This window comes from Anthonomus grandis, chromosome 4 (genome assembly GCF_022605725.1).
Source record: "Anthonomus grandis grandis chromosome 4, icAntGran1.3, whole genome shotgun sequence".
Classification (NCBI taxonomy): Eukaryota; Metazoa; Arthropoda; class Insecta; order Coleoptera; family Curculionidae; genus Anthonomus; species Anthonomus grandis.
This window is the reverse complement of record NC_065549.1, coordinates 21,220,409-21,220,822: the sequence shown is the minus strand read 5'-3', so window position 1 is coordinate 21,220,822 and position 414 is coordinate 21,220,409. Positions and strand designations below refer to the sequence as shown.

The 414-nt window shown below is 27.1% G+C and overlaps 1 protein-coding gene across 2 annotated transcripts in view; it reads right to left on the bottom strand.

Moving 5' to 3' along the window:
• LOC126734872 (uncharacterized) overlaps nucleotides 1-414 on the bottom strand; it is a 30,249-nt gene that overhangs the window by 194 nt on the left and 29,641 nt on the right. The window lies entirely within an intron of this gene.

The following is a 414-nucleotide window of genomic DNA, read 5'->3' as shown; positions in this document are numbered from 1 at the left end:
CTGAAAAAGAGAAATACTTAGTATGTTTTTTCGGCTAGATGATATAGTAAAATAAAAAAGATCCTAATTCTGTTCGTTGTTTTACATAAAAGTTTGTTTCCATCTCTTTTAAGATAATATTTCCCGCAAAATGAAATGACTCGCAGATGCTAATAAAATAAACTTTGCTTGCATGTCAAGGCAGTTACTCGTTGAAAACTTTATAGAATACGAGAAATTGGCAAATACTTCTAGTTATCTTTATTAAAACATTTTTTAGAAATCATGATAGGCAAAATTAAAAGGGAAGGGATAAGCTATCAGCAAAATAAATTATTAAAAAATTTCTTCACATTATTGAACTATCTGAATGAAAACTCTTTAAGTATTTTGTCTCTCTTCCAATAAAAACAAAAAAAAACTAGAAGAATTGCT